General features: G+C 37.2%; 1 protein-coding gene across 7 annotated transcripts in view; it reads right to left on the bottom strand.

Annotated features, from left to right (window-relative positions):
- Positions 1-15446, bottom strand: part of PDE1A (phosphodiesterase 1A) — a 223715-nt gene that overhangs the window by 103745 nt on the left and 104524 nt on the right. Inside the window, exon 1 of one of the 7 annotated variants that reach the window (XM_054173845.1) lies at positions 13942-13960. The exons of the other annotated variants lie outside the window; for them this stretch is intronic. The gene's annotated coding sequence lies outside the window, so the exon portion shown is untranslated. Of the gene's footprint in view, positions 1-13941; positions 13961-15446 lie in introns of those variants that run through there. 7 annotated transcript variants of the gene reach the window in all.

Here is a 15446-nt window from a genome sequence, read left to right as displayed (position 1 = left end):
TCATCAATACAGCAAGCATTCTTACTCTTACTTCAGCTGAAGCTAGAGGCCCATGAGAACAAAATAAATAATAGAAATATGTAAGACAGATGGTGTCAAGTAAAGGGACTGGAAAGATACAGGGCCTTTGGGAAAAAGTAGCTTTATTGAATGACTACCATGAGGACCAAATAATGAAGAAAATTCACAGAAAATCACCAAGACAAGGAAGAATAGAAATTGACAAAAGCAAATAAAGACAATGAGACAAGACATCTGAGGGTCTTTTTGGTAAAATAACATGGCAGAGAGCACAAAGTATGTAGGAAGGAGTTGGGGGCAACTAGTTGTTTCAAGAAACGGGGAACATTATAGAAGGAGAGGGATGATGGGCCATTATTTCAGTTTTATGCCCAAAAATAGAAACACTATAATAAGGAAGTGCAAACTTTGCTTAAAGTGATGAAATCTTTGGAGGTCACAGACATAAGAAAAGGAAGGACATAGGAAGGAACAGAAGAAACATAGTATGAGTGGGAATGAAATCAGAAAGGCTGAAACATACAATGAATTAAACTAACACTGATTCACATAGGCAAAAAGTGTTGAAATTCACTGTTACATACTTAAGGAAGTAGCTGAATCTTGCTCTTGGTCATTAGCTAATGCTTCACAAAGTGATAGAGAGGGTGTATTGGAGGCCCAAGGAAAGGTACATAGTACCTATCTTTGGGAAGGTAAAGAAGAATCTGGAAAATATATCCTTCCTTTTAACTGAGATTCATGGAAACAAACAAATCTCATGTTTAATAAATCCATTTAGACTTGAATAGAATTAACCGGGTTGGAAGAAACCTTTGAGATCAAGTCCAACCTATCACCCAACACTAATCAACTAAACCATGGCAACAAGCACCCCATCCAGTCTCTTCCTAAACCCCTCCCTCTAACAGATCAACACCTGCCCCCAGCTTAGTGCCATCTTCAAATTTACTGATGATGGACTCAATCCCCTCATCCAGATCATCAAAAAAGATATTGAACAGAATGGCTGGGGGACACCACTAGTGACTGGCTGCCAGCTGGATGTGGCACCACTCTCTGGGTTCAGCCCTCCAGCCAGTTCCTAACCCAGCACAGAGTGCTGTTGTCCGAGCCATGGGCTAACAGCTTGGCCAGCAGTTTACTGTGGGGGACGGTGTCAAAGGCCTTGCTGAAGTCCAGGTAGACTACATCCACAGCCTTCCCCACATCCACCACACAGGTCACCTGATCATAGAGAGAGATCAGGTTGGTCAGGCAGGACCTGCCTTTCCTAAATCCTAAACATTCCTAAATTTATAAGAGCACACATGTAAAAAACAAAAACCAACCAACCAAACAAACACAAACAGAACCACAAATAAACAAGAAAAAACCCCACAAAACCAAAAACCAGCCATAATTAATTTGCCCAAAGCAAATCACATCAAGACACTTTAATTTCCTTCTTTGCTATACTAACTGGTCTAGTGAGTATGAAGGAAATGCTGATTTAATATATTGACTTTAATAAAGTCTTTCCTGTTGTCCTAATGAGACATTCTCATAAAGAAAGTAAGGAAATACAGCTATGATGAAATTACCTAAGATGAGGATATGTCTGGTTGAATAAATAGGTAGCAGTGGTTCACTGCCAAAGAAGGAGCACATTTCAAGCTGTGTATCATAAGATACCAGTTCAGACATACAGCATATTCTCTGAATAATGAAATAAAGCTCAGTGACAAGAACTTGTGAAAGTCAACAGAATGGGTAAATTTGCAAGTGCCTAGGAGGCTAGGTAAATATTTCATTTGAAGAAATGCTCATTACACAAAAAAACATTAAATATAGACAACTGGAAAAATGTTATAGAAAGGAGATGGAGACAATGAGGCAGCACCAATACAGAAAACAATCAAAACTACACAGAGAATTACAACATGAGTAAGAACAGGTGATAACATAAAGCAATTCTTGGTGAGGTGTTATGAGAGAGTTGTGTATGCAAGCAGACATACTATCTTTCCATCAGCTAAGCCATCCACTAAAATGATATGTTGCTGAAAAAATATCTCTCTGGAGAAATGAAATACATTCTGAAGAAAGCTACAGACATACAACAGATTGAAAAGGAAAATGATAATAACCCCTAGACATTTAGGAAACACCACCTGAAGAGTAATTTTGAACTGAATTAGTATTCTCAAGCAAAAAGGTGACAGAAAGCCAGAGAAGTACACATATAAAGTTCTTATTAAGAAGCCGGTGACAAACGTTTTTTCCTTCATACGCTGAGGAAGCAAACTTTTCAAACTGAGCATATTTTTACAGTGTAACTCATTGTAGTAACATATCTTGAGAGAATATGCAAAGAAGGTAAATTGGGTCAGTTGCTCAGCCTGCACAAAAGACACAGACTTCAGGATTCCTAAGAACAACTTTATGTAGTCTGGTTTTACATCAGGTAATAGAGTAATTAAAGCTGTTTTTTACATTCCAAGAGGATGGAATGTAAAAGAAGAGAGCTGGTAACACAACAGTACATTTTAATTTGGGCCCTGAAGGGGCAATCATTCTGGCTGGATCAGTCTTGCTAAAAAATTGTTTAAAAACTGCATGCATTTCTACAGAGACTTGTTAATTTGTTTTTGTTCAAAACAACAAGAAAATTATATTTTTAAGAAATAAAATCCCAGTTATTCAGGTAAAATATGAATTTAATTTTACTTTTTATGAAGAACATTGTAGTGCTGGAATCCTTTCTCCAGCATTAAGGAAGCTATGAATTTGAGTCCCAACAATGTTTAAACAATTCTTTGTAATTGTCTATTATCAACTGAAAAGGTTACTGCAATGCATCAGTTTTACACCAGTGCATTTTACCTGTTCTACATAAAACAAAAGCTCCAGTTCATGTCTGTCCAGAACTGCGAGAAAACACATGATTAGTTTTTGCATCAGAGTTTAACAGGACCCATTACTCTTGTGCTGTTAATTGGGTTTTCTGAAATTAAGGGACTAATAATCTAAGAAAGATCAGGTCAGCACAAAATGCTTCTTAGCTGATGCTACCGGGAAACCAAAATGACTTCCTCAAAAATTACAAACATTTACACATAAAGTCTATAACAACCAGCACGACATAACAAGAGCAGCATTCTTTAAGGTCTGAATAAGGACTGTAAACCTTTGAGCTCCAATAAGCAGAATGGCAGAACAGCAGATTGGAATCAAAGAATTGTTTAGGTTGGAAAGGAGCTTTAAGATCATTGAGTGCAACCATAAATGTAACGCTGCCAAGTCTCACGAAACCATGTCCCTAAGTGCCAGATCTGACTTAATTTCAGATGCAGACTTCATTTCTCTGTGTTGGGCAGTGTTTCAAATGCTAGATGCAGGTCTGGAGGAAAGCTGTAAGTTGACATTTCTGGTAATCAGGAAATTGCTTTATTTAATATTTGCAAACTGGAAAAAAAAAAAAAAAAGAAAAAAAGTAAAAACACAAAAACAGCCTCACCAGGATCTGCCTCCTGAGCAGATTTTTTAGATCCCTTAAAGTACTTTAAGGAGTCAGACATTTTCAACGAGAAACATTACAAAGCTCACTCATGCCAGTTGGAAGATGACTCGGCTGATCTTGTAATGTCTTTTGAATTCATCATTAATCTTAGAAAAGTTTGCCTGGGAATAGTACAAAACAGTATATTAGAAGCAGTGTCCCAAACAGACTATTAGGCCGGCGTTAAATATTTCACCAGTGCCACTATTTGTCATCTACCTACAGATAACATGGAGTAATTAACACAATTTATGTTTTAATGTATTAAGGGATGAGTAAGTATGTAAAACTGAAAATGTCCATATTCTCATTAATTTCTTTGTCAGCTCACCACCTGCTTATCTTTACATTTCCACACTACTCATTATATTCTATTACTCATTCTCTTCCTCTTTTAATTTTGCTTTAACTTCTTTATTATTAATTTTTCCCCTCTTTTTTTTCCTTTTGCTTCATATAATCTCTGTGAAGTTTCTCTTCATAGTCCCTCTCTCACTTCCAAAAAAATGTCACTGACTTTTCCATTGTTTTATGTTTCCATATCCATCCCCATCAACATCAAGTTCACTCCTGGTGCTGACACCCTCTATAAAATCCTGACTCTACATCTGCATCTCTGGGGGTGTTTGCAGGGTCCATCTATGACAAAAGGGCCGGATAACATCAACAGTTAAAACAGGAGCATGAATGGAAATATGTGTGGATGGGATACATAAAACTGTGAAAAGGTACTTTCCCAAACCTTTTAATGTTGAAAACATGACCAATCGGCCACATTAAGAAAGGAGTTGGCTTGGGGAAAAGTATAGAGGAAGCACAGAGATTTGGAGCAGCAGGGAAGCTCTTGGAGTAGAAACAGCAACATTCAAAATGTGGTTTGGCACTGGCAGAAGCCATTGCAAGCCTGACAATGGCGTGAGCTTATGGGGCACCTCAGCAGCTCCTGGAGCAGCAATGGGTGCACACAGTGCTGGAGAAACCACGTCTCTATTTCAAGGTTTGTGGAAGCAAGGAAATTTGATTTTTCAAACTTAATTCACAATGTAAACACACCCTAACTTGCTTATGCTGTGCCCCATCCTCTCATTTGACCCTTTTCATATGCCCTTTCTTACCCACAATCACCAGATCTTCAATTTTTCTCAAAGCCCAGGTCTGTTCCCCTCCTACTATTACTAGAATGCAGTGATTTTCCCTATTTAAAAACATCAAGGCTTGCCTCCTCCACTCTTAACTGTGAATGCTTCTCCACCTCCAGCACCATCTATACGACTGGCTTTCCCTCTTAATTCACTGAACATCCATCCGCAGCCATCCCCCTGAGTTACCTTCTCCTTTTGATAAGACAACTAACAATTTTAACTTTTTATAAGTCCATCATCAAAGTGAACTGACAGTCTCTGTCACTGCATCACTTAGGATAAAAGGGTGTCAGTCTGGACTGAGTCTCCTAAATGGTAACAAAGGACCAAAGGTAGTAAAAGACATTGGATTTATTCTTGTTATGGTAAAACATAATCTACAAGATTAATAAATTGTAGTAGGCAGATTTTCTCATAATAATACAATGATCTGTAAATACCCATGCTCATGAATCACCTATTATCCAGCCATGATTATACAGTCATGATTTCAAAACTTGAAGGTGAATTAATGGAAAATATTCTTTTTTTATATTTCCATGAAGGCTTCTTGTTTAATAAATAAATAAATAGATAAATAAATAAATAAGTTATGTCTCCACAACATAATGCCATACAAAGTCACATAGAAAAGGTAAAACTGAGTTATACTTGATACCAGAAGAAAATCTGCATTTTTCTGGTTATTTTCACATCATGCTAATTTTATACTGAGATCACAATATATAAATGAAGACACAGAAGCCCATCTACAAGTTCATGTATACAAGTTCGGATACTGATTAAGACTAACATAACTGAACTGCTCATATTCGTCAAATTAGTATTTCTAGATGATCCTGTACTATGCATGAAGTTTCCACATTCTTTCTTTTCTCTGATTTCAGGTTTCCAAACTCTGAATAAAACCAGATTTCCAGAAAAGAACATTAAAGCAAGTGATAGCATTTTAAATGTAGTGTTGCAATAGCAAACTAAGTCCTTGTCTGAAAACATACCAAAATAAGTCCATTTTTGCACACTAGCAGCTGAGCTCAGAAAACCACAAGTTTTTGCCAGTGCATCATATGCAGTCATAGAATCATAGAATTGTTAGGGTTGGAAGGGACCTGAAGGATCATCTAATTCCAGCCCCCCTGCAATGGACAAGGAGTCCTCATGCTAGATCAGTTTGCCTAGAGCCACATCCAGCCTGGCCTTAAAAACCTCCAGGGATGGGGCTTCTACCATTTCCTTTGGCAACCTGTTCCAGTGTCTCACCACCTTCATGGTGAAGAAATTCTTCCTAACATCCTATTTGAATCTACCCATTTTTTTTTTTTTCCAATCCCCTTAGTCCTATCCTACCTGACACCCTATAAAGGTCATCAAAATTCATATTTTTAAAACAATTTAAAAATAAAGTTGTAAATTACTTTGGGATAATAGCTCCAAAGCCTTGCATAAACTATTCCCAAGACTCTCTTTCAGCTTTGCTAATTTCTTCATGAATTTCTCATTGCTGCCTCATAGTCATAGTCATGTCAAAAAGTTAGACATATTTAAAACACAAATTCTTTTAAATGCCTTGCCAAATTCTGTTTTCACCTTCAGATTTGTTTGTAAAGTAAATCAACATAGTTATCATTCTTAGGTGAGTAGACAGTTTGCATTTTTGTTTATTATCTGGCTTTTTATGTACATAAAAGGAGAAATTTTGAAGAATTAAAATGAGTGCTTGGAAGTATAAACCTGTTTAATGGAAAATTAAACATTTCAGAAGTCAAGATTCCTGTGATATCCAATTATAAACAGAATAATGGTTGGGATTGTTCTTTACTGTTCTCTCCTGGTTTGGAAATAATTTTTTAATTACATTATTTGAAAGGTCCTTAACAGTAAGTCAGAATATTATAAACACAGAATAGGCTGAAACTTTATAAGAAAAAGAAGAAAAACCATGAAATAATTATTTTAAATGTCATATCTTCCTGAATTACTCTATTCTCATTCTCCTATTTAGGGAAGATAATTTGCTGTCAGACTAATGAAAAATGCTAATGAGCATCTCAGCACTGTGACCATCCCCATCATATGTGGCTCTACTACATGGGGAGATCAAGATCTCTTTTCCTTAGAATGAGTTTACATGGACAGAGTCAACCTGGTAATCCAGAAAGTTAGCCTACTCTGTTTTTAAAACTGATATCCCTGTGATTACTCACAATTATACTGGAAGATATTCAGCTAGATTTGATAGAAACCTTTGTTTTAAAGCTGTATAAAAGAAGTTCACTACATTCCTGCATTCATCCTGGTCCATGACCCCAGCCAGGTGCATAGCCATGCATCCTTCTCACCACCAGAGACAGTTTAAAAATCTACCTTTACAAGCTGTAAAATCTGCCTATTACTTATATATGCAAGACAGAATATTGCCTCTGCTAACTCCTTATGTTTTCTTGATGGAGCCATTGCAGTGAATGAGTTATGGTTTTCATCAATGGCTTTCTTAGATGGATAAGACACATGCTAACCTGACACAAGACAGGTGCTGTGTGAGAGCTGCAGGAAATCTTGCTTTGGAAAAGCAGAAAGTAGTATTCATATCAGGTGATTTAAGCCTATGACTTTCAAGAAAAGGGTAATGCAGTGGAGGAGTAAAAGTAAATCTCTCCCATCAAACTGAGAGCTGCAATGTAGGTGAAATAAGGGTGACACTTATCTTTTGCTACAGTTCTGTTTCCTACCAGTTTGAAAATCACAGCTAATCTGTGTGGTGGGCCAGTGATTTCTTTTCACCACATCCATTTATAGTGTTTCTTCTTCACTCATTGGCCTTGTTTCAAAAAAGTGAAGAACAGAGCATAACAGAGTTTTTTATGCCTGCTAGATCTGATTAAACATATTTCCAATACAATGTTTCACAATTCCAGGACCACAAATACTTGTACATATAATTTACTTCTTCAATCTGCCTCCAGAACAAATTAATTCCACCCCAGAAAGAATTATATTTTGATTCCTGACTTTTCAGAGAAAAATAAGATTAGCCCACCAGGGAAAAACTAATTCAGCCTCAGATCCCCACATAATTCAGTTTCTCTGGTGCTTATTTGCCTCTCCATTTTGTAAGATGTGCAAAAGATTCATTGTCTGGTGTCTTTTGAAATTTCTCTTGACCCTTCTTCATTTCTTTCTCCTTTCGAAGAATTAACTACCTCAAAGCCAGGTGACAGTCTAGTGACACTGCAATCACTGCTCATAGCTCCTATTTGTTCAGGAGTCATAGAAGTTCCACTCTTCCTTTCTTAACTTCTCTGAAAAGCAACTGTCTATGCCTGCTCTGTTGCTGCTCTTAGGCTACTATCTGAAAAAGTCTCCTCTTGATTGTCCTTAAGAGGAAATGGACTTTCCTGAGAATGATCTTCCAAAGCAAGAAAAGGATACTTTAATTCCAACAGTAATCCTTAGAGATGAAAATGTTAATTGCTGAATACGTATCAATTCCCACTTAACATTTCCTCTTCAAAAGTCTACAATCAAAGACAGTGTTAAATCAATTATTGATTAAATGGGAACAAAGTAAAGGGAAAGTTGTAAGAAAAAGCTTAAGATACATAGACAGTACTGGCTTTCCTATGGTATTTTCCCTACAAAGTGTTACCCAGTGTGGAACAAAACAGACTACACAACACAGAAATAAACACACTTCAATGTAAACAATACAATATAGAACTCAACAATATCAACCTCATTAATGATCTCTCTTAAGTTAGGAAGTTCAGTAGTCCAAAATATAAAAGTGCAACAGCTCATAACCATCAAAAGCTTTTGGGTTTAGCTGTTGAAAGCACCAGAACAAATGACACTTTTCACTAGTCCATTCTTAAAACCAGTCAGGATTTCCCTTGTCACTTCAATAGCAATCTACATTACCATTGCTGGAATGGCTCTAAACATTCTCCTAACTTCCTCTCACAACCTACCTGGTCATTGCCAAGTTACCTACATTATAAAGCACACTACGCTATAACATAGCAATTCATTTAATCTGAATCAGGTTTTGTCTTGCCAAAATTTCTACCATGTATTTAGTCACCTATTTCTAATATGATCAAGGGGATGAATACTAACATTTGGACAGCTGTTCTGTATCTGAACTTTAAATTACAAACAGTAAGTGCAAAAGCAATGTTCCTTTTCTTATGCATTTCTAACATATTTGGTTCTGCCACTTTTTAATCTCTTTATTGAATAAATGTGTATCATTGTGTAGGAGGCTCAGGGGAGTCTTTATTGCTTTCTACAACTACCTGAAGGGAGGTTGTAGACAGGCAGAGATTGGTCTCTTCTCCCAGGCAACCAGCACCAGAACAAGAGGACACAGTCTCAGGCTGCACTAGGGGAGATTTAGGCTGGATGTTACGAAGAAGTTCTACACAGAGAGAGTGATTGCCCATTGGAATGGGCTGCCAGGGGAAGTGGTGGAGTCACCATCACTGGAGGTGCTCAGGAGGAGACTTGACAGGGTGCTTGGTTGCATGGTTTATTTGATTAGGTGGGTTGGATAATAGGTTGGATGTGATGATCTTGAAGGTCTCTTCCAACCTGGTCTATTCTATTCTATTCTATTCTATTCTATTCTATTCTATTCTATTCTATTCATTTGTCTGAAAATTGGACTCTGCCTGCTCCTTAATTCCTGATTTCTTAATTTACAAAATGTGGCCTACTGTCCAAATTTACTTTTTTTTTCCCAGAAGTGCCATGGTTCTCAAAAGTAGTGTAATTTATTAGCCAGATTTTCTAAGAACATTTTAGAGCAATCACAGTCTTCTGGATACACCTCAAAAATGCAGTTACTTATAGCTTCAAACAAATTCTTTTTTTCATAGTTTCTTACCAGTTTAGGAGCAGGTGCTCCTGTCCTATCGATCCTCCTCCCAAAGCCCATTTTTTTTAATTATTACTTTTTAATACCACTGACTTTCTCATTCCAATTTGAAAGTTAGCTCTTCTAAGATACTGTCACTTATTAAAAAAATCTATTGATGGTTTAAACCAACATGAAATTATGCAATAGTTTTGGCTATTTACCCATAACTGTAGCCATTAAAGCCACACGGGACAAGGCAGAAGTAATCATGTAGGCAGAAAACACCTTCAGCAACATCACCAACAGGATGGGCATGGCTATCAAGTCTATGTAGCTTTACAGAGCTTGCAGCAAACTTAGCCGTTAGAGCAAGGGGCAACCAAGAAACAGACTGTGATTTAATGGTCTTCTTGTGGTGCTGTGTTTTTAAATTCCAGCCTTAGAGCAAGAAGCATAGGATGACTACTTCTCATCCCTGCCCACCTTCCTCCTACACTATGGGAAAAAACTGTCACTCATTAAATTAATATGCTACATTAATTTACAATAAAGCACTAGCAATAATGATATATAATGTACATTCATTGCAGTTCCTGTGCAGAATTCAACACAAACCTGGCAACATTTCCCATACATCTGCTATTTCCCTACATACAGTATAAAGATAACAATAATTTGGACCCATTTGAAGGCCACTACAAATACAGGGAGAAACCAGTCTTCTTTTTTTTTGGGGGGGGCGGGAGGGTGTGGGGAAGCTTCTAAGGAACTAAAAATCTAAGGTGCTGCCTCTTTGTATTCTGATTTGGTACCTCTTCTACAGACAATACTCAAAAAGATGCACACACCAGTTATACCAATGGAAAAACAAATACTCAGTTAAGTACACGCTATATTGATGCCACAGGATAAAGAGAGTAGATGGAACCCCCAAATGGGGAAAAAAAGAAAAATTACCATCAATGAGTTATCATAGTATGAGGATTCATTTGCTGTCCCTACAGCTCTGACTGAAAATCCTTGATCCAAAATTGCGCGAGACCGCAGAAAATGAGCAGAACAAAGAGGTTATTTGAAGCATTAATATTTCTTAAACCCATTAAGAGCCTTAAATTAAAGACATTACACAGCGAGGACATTTTTTTTGTTATTATCCAACTGCCATTGATCTGGAAATCTCAAAAGATCATTGGGTCTCTTGCCAAGGCAGAGATACAAAACCACAACCTCTCCTGTGATACTCTCATCCTTTCACTTCAATTCTCAGTCAAGACTAGGAAGACCTAAGTCATAAAACACACCGCCAAGAAGAGATAGCTTCAGTATAAACTGCGAGATTCTTATAATAACAGAAATCCTAGCAAAACACCTCTAAATACATGCAGCTGGTCAAGAAAAATTTGTTTCCTAAAGTATATGTTACATGGCTTTATTCAATCCCATTTCAAATGTCAGAGCTATGAAGCTCCCACTGCTAAGGGAAAACTGATTTGTTTATTGTTTGAATTAATTTCACCATCTCCAGTTATAGCAAACATGTTCAAGATGCTGTTCATAATAAAAATATGGAATGTCCTCAGTAATTTATGCTTATGTTAGCATTAAAATAGCCAGTGTTATATCCAAGCTACAAGTTGAAATACATCTTATCATATAGCAGACTCCTCTTTTGATATTAAGGAATGCAGGACTTTCTAAGTATTTGGCAGCTGGTTTCTGATGCAATTACAAAATGTTATCAAAATTGCTGTGCATTAGTAATCAGTTCAACATGATTCATAAACTTGCCTTTTTCACACAGTTGTATTTGTGAATGAATTGTTCAATTATTTCCAAGAATTACTGGGCAGCAAATACCAGAAGTTACACTTCTTTCTCAGTATTTTTATAATTTTACTTTTTCTCATGAATTCAGAACTTACAAACCACCCTTGAAAATTAGTGAGAAATATATTTTATTATTGCGTTTCCCATCTTGAAATATAATACTAATCCAAATCTTGTGTAAAGGATTGGTGATATTGAAGGGTTATTTAGGATAGGTACTTAACCCATTTTTTTCACATTATTGGGAAGGTAACTCAAGTAAAAGTACAGATCCACTGTAAATGTAACTTTGCTAAGCAGAAGTTTACAAGCACTTTTTAAGTTCTGCACAGCTCTCAAAATCCAGTATCTAAGAGTAGCTATAAATGTTGGCTGTAGGCGAAACATGGGCAAATACAAATATATATAAAATTGGGATAATTTTATATTTTCTTCTCTTTTATACTCTTTTGGGGGGAATCAGTTGACTAGACTGTTGATTCACTTACCTCAGTGTAAGATTTATGCCCAGTAACACCCTTTAAACTACAGGGATGGAAAACTAGAGTTAATCCTAAAGTTAAAATGAGAGTTAATCCTAAAGTTAATAATTGAGGCAAAATCTTCACAATTCATACATAAGAACACTTTCACTAGAGAATATTTTCCAAAGTCATAAGGAAAATGAACACACATTAAAAAAACAGCTCTTTAATGCACTACGATAGCATCTGTATTTACTGTACATGATATGATCTTTATGGCATAAGGATATTGTCTTTCTGTTTCAGCTGCCTAAATTATTATGCTGGTCTCGACCTTGAAAACGTTTCCTAAGCATTTACTGTAGTATTACAGAGATCTCTTGCCAGAAGAGTCACTGCAGAGCCATGGACTCTTAGGGGGCTTTCCATATTAGGGGTTTTCTTGCTCTGAATTTAGCATGCCAATAGTAGTTAGTTGCCGTTCCGTATTTAGAACTGATTTGCAGGAATGGATTTCAGTGAGGAATATTGAAACTTCTTGTATTTCATTGAGTTAAGTTCACTCCCACAAGACAGTTAAGGGAAACATCTGTCAAGAAAGTTCATGCAAACTATCCAGTACTACACTAGCTAGAGCAGATTTCTACAGCAGATGCCTGAACACACCAGGAAACATGAACTTACTCACCCACAGTTCTAATGGCCCCAAAAGATTTTTAAGATTGTGCTTGTTTTTATTTTTATTTTTTAAGTTACAGTTTATGGATGTTTAAACAGAAATCTATTAAACTATTATCTTAAATAAAAAGGCAGCACTTGAAGAAAATATCAATTAATTGTCAGTCATAAGCTTTCTGTGAAGTAACTTATCTCTACTGAAGTGCAAAATGTTTAATCTATTCTGTGATATAAACTGCACAGCAAATCCACACAGCACATTCAAATTTAAGGTTAACAGCTAACTCCCATAGTAACCTTTTAATGTCCAGATTGTCTTTCTGTACCAGAGCTGTAACACTACTGAATGCTTTCTCCACATATAACATTATTAGGACACAATGCCAGCATGACTATCTATCTGAACTTACTCTCAAGTTCTCCAACTGTTACTGTACTCATATAATATATGACCTCAGTAATCGCCATCCAATAAATAAAAATCCTGTTGCCCTGGGAAGGAACATCTATAATATTTGTCTTATTAACACGTGGTTACAATATCCTATTGAAGTCACCTAGTAAGAGCTGGAGTTTTGTTAAAGATGTCACCAGCCATAAACAGAAGTGTGAACTATTGAAGGTTTATTTAGTCTTACAGCCACTGCTTCCTTACTCACAGCAGAGTGACAAACTATTTCCCACCCAAAGTCACTTGGTCTGAAGCTAGACTATTGGAAAGAAAGGGCTCTCCTGTGGTAAAAAGCCCAAGTAAACTGGATCTAACCCTGATCTGCAAAAATAATTTTATAATTTAATTGAAAATATAAAATAAAAACATGTTTCATAGCCCAAACTAACATAGGGAGGAATCAGTGAAGAACCACTTCACAAAAACTCCAACTTGTTACTCTTTAAACTTGAACCCATCCTATCAGAGTCTTACAGACTAGTTATACTTTAAGCACTTGGCTGCATGTCCCAGCAAGCAAACTACTGAAAGGTGCATCATTTGAAGGATTAAAATTCTGCCATCCAGAAATAATCAGCTAAACCAACCAAGAATTGTGTTTCACTTTCAAACAGTTTTATAATTCCACAATACACTGAGGGACTGCAGAGCTGTAGGAAAACAAAACACACACACAAAAGTTTTCAAGAGCTATGCTGCTCCTCTTTCATAATAAAGACGAACCCACATAAAACTTTAGGGAATGCAGATGACAGAGAAGGGAAGAAAAACAACTCCCATGAATTCTTATTACAAGTGAAAAAAAGGGCCATTCTGAGCACATAATCACTGGGCTATGCAGTATTACACTCTTTCTCATAAACAGTTTTTTGTGTGTTTGCATATGAACTTTAAGTTCATATAGGCTGCAGAGAGTAAAGTTCATGACATTTTCAGTTCAAAGTAACAGCATGACTTACCTAAAGATTGGTCTTTGGAGATGCTTTTTCTTGATTGTAACACAATCATCCATTTAAAGTGGAGCAAAAGACTTCTTCCAGCAAGTAAATCCAAAAAGACCAGGGAGTAATCAGGAAACTTGTTCTTAGCTACTGTGTTGCAGAGAACACACAGAATGATATTTTGGTGCTGGGGGAAGCCTCCCTCCCTTTTTCTGACAGTGGAGCAGAAAAGGGCCATAGAGGCCACATAAGCCAGGCACGGTTGTGCAGTACCAAACCAGTCTGTGCAAAACTGGAGTCAAGTTGATCGAAGCACGGAATTGTACTGGATTCCTTTCAACTGTGCAAGAAAAAGGGGGAGCTTTGCCAAGTGCTACCCAGGTAAAAATTTGTCAGATTATTCCAGCCATGAGAGCACTTCTTACACATGCTGGTCAAAGTCTTAAATGCAGAGTCACTCTCTCTCTCTCTCTCTTTAAAACACACTGTTCTGAGGCTCAATTTTTTTTTCTTCAAAATAAAAGTTGTGCAGCTGTTTCAGCATTCCCATGTGAGTACCTTCAGAAAGTTTGTTCTGGTAAAAGAACTGTATACAAATTAATGAAGATGGATGGATCTGGTCTGTGGGGCTGGCTCTACTTCAGGAGATTGTAATTATTTTACAATCTGGCTTTTATTCACTCTGGATGATGTGTGGATATAACTATGCAAATTAAAGCACTGCTCATAATTTTTAGCATTCATAACCTAATAACCTAGAGTTGGCTGAAGCAGAATATGGTGTTTGCAGCTGGTAGGTCCATAACTACATAAAACAAACTGACGCTGCATAAGTGTGGAAAACAGAAATGACCAAGTTCAGATAGTGACAGTAGCAAACTGTTACTGTTTGCAAGATAAGATTTCAACAGAGATCCAAACTGAGAAGCTTGCTCTGACATCACACTGACATAAATCAGGAAGAATTCAACCGCAGTGAACACAGGCTGTAAACAAAGCTATAAAGCAGAAGCGGCTGACCGTGGCTCTCAGTGAGCTGAAGTCATAAGTGGTTCAGGTGAGATGCCATTTCCTGGGCATGTAAAAAGGCCCACAATAAAGCTGTGCTGGCACAGGGCTTGATGGGAAACGTGGAACCGGGTGAGAGGAGCAGTAAACCAGCAGCAAGCCATCATCGTGTAGCTGTACATCCCAGCTGCACTGTACCCTGGAACCGTGTGCCCCCTTCCTGTTGAGGAAGGAAAGGACCTGCTGCAGCTGTTTCTTCCCTAGGACCCAGCCCTTGAGCTTTCCTGTGGCTTAACTCTTGAAAAGCACTCAGTATGTGCTAGTTGAAGTTATTGACATGCGATAAGTAGGATCAGGTTGGGCATCTTTTGCAACTGTATTATTGGTTGGAGGGAGAGAAGAGTGGACTTACATGGTTAAGTGCACAACACCAGCATTATCAGACTGAATTTGAGGGACACTGTAAATTCACAGAAGAGGCAAGATAAGTAACACTGTGTCTTTGGCTGTATATG

Source organism: Dryobates pubescens, chromosome 2 (assembly GCF_014839835.1).
Source record: "Dryobates pubescens isolate bDryPub1 chromosome 2, bDryPub1.pri, whole genome shotgun sequence".
Lineage (NCBI taxonomy): Eukaryota > Metazoa > Chordata > Aves > Piciformes > Picidae > Dryobates > Dryobates pubescens.
The sequence above is the reverse complement of the archived record's forward strand: the minus strand, read 5'-3'. Positions and strand labels throughout refer to the sequence as shown.